Source organism: Sinohyriopsis cumingii, chromosome 6 (assembly GCF_028554795.1).
Source record: "Sinohyriopsis cumingii isolate HCF-2022 chromosome 6, ASM2855479v2, whole genome shotgun sequence".
Classification (NCBI taxonomy): domain Eukaryota; kingdom Metazoa; phylum Mollusca; class Bivalvia; order Unionida; family Unionidae; genus Sinohyriopsis; species Sinohyriopsis cumingii.
In genome coordinates this window covers 88294627-88295942 of record NC_142966.1, presented here as the reverse complement: position 1 = coordinate 88295942, position 1316 = coordinate 88294627, and the positions used below count along the sequence as shown (strand labels likewise).

General features: G+C 29.1%; 1 protein-coding gene across 1 annotated transcript in view; it reads left to right on the top strand.

Moving 5' to 3' along the window:
• Positions 1-242: 242 nt before the first annotated feature.
• The window catches only part of LOC149797396 (uncharacterized), an 80044-nt gene continuing 78970 nt past the window's right edge, over positions 243-1316 (top strand). The window contains exon 1 of the mRNA XM_089962173.1: positions 243-329. The gene's annotated coding sequence lies outside the window, so the exon portion shown is untranslated. The remainder of the gene's footprint in view (positions 330-1316) is intronic.

Sequence of the window (1316 nt, the reverse complement as noted above, 5' to 3'; positions counted from 1 at the left end):
AGACGGTTAGAGAAAATATTAAAAACTGTTTATAAAATGTTTTATTATATTCATTGAATTAACTTTACTCAAAATAATTAATGTACAAATTATATTTCTTCAAATAAATCATTACATTATTTCTTTTTTTCAAAGTTAATTGAAGTAAAAGAAAATCTTTTGTATATGCATTATTTCGTTCCTACAAATATATTTTGATTTTTATGTTACCAAAGGTGTACGAAAACGAGGCAGCCGCTGAAATTTAAACGTTCAAGATCATAAACAAAAACAAGTGTCTCCAAAATAATGTATTTGTGTAGGTAAAACGTGCACTATACAGGGAGCTGGTAATTATCAGTTCTTTCTATGGTAATAATTTTTTGGGGTAAATTTTTAACAGAGGCAGATTATACAACCGTCAGAATGGCGCTTGTACATTAACATAGGGTATATTGTACAAGTTTCAAAAAGGTGTTTACTGTGTATAAAATGAACATAACGTTTGGTCTTTTTTTTATTGAATTTTGCAAATTAATGTAAGACTTGATTTGTAGTATGATATCCTCATCCACAGATTGTTGTATATCCCCCCCCCCTCCAAGTTTAGATATATATTATATTCAGCAGAAAGCAACAAAACTACCAATTGAGCTTAACATTATTCCAACCAATTTATTTAAGGGTGAGGTACACCCCACCCAATATGAAACTCAGAAAACATTATAAAGAACTTTTAAAGGGTTCTCAGGCCATTAATGTAGCAACATGGATGCTTTTTCAGAATTTTAGAATGAATGAAAATGGAACATTTTCTGCATAATTCAAGTGTGCTGAATTAAAAAATGAACTTATCTTCGTTTTATCTATTAAGATAAATACACATTAAGCATTCAGAAACATGCACTGTCCACCATTTTGTAAAATTAGTCTTTGTCACCTTTTGCACAATCTTAACCTCGTGTTATTTCAAGTTGAAAGTTGCATATTTCATAAATATGGTTAAATAGAAATGTTGGGTAAACATTCAGCAATAAGAATAGACTTTTTCTATGTTCAAGATACTTCTGTAGCCTTTCTGTGCTTTTTCATCAAATGCCCCATCCTGAACATGTTTGTATGAATACTAAATTCTTGAGTCATACATATGTTAAAATTATATGTTGCTCTTACAATTTAATCTTTTGTGCATAATTTGATATTTTTCAAATAAATTCACAGCATGCATTCAAAGATATGCACCATCCAAAATTTTAATATTGGTCTTTGGTCTCTTTTTGCAAAATCTTGACCTCTTGGTTATTTAAAGTTGAAATTTGCATATTTCTTACATATGA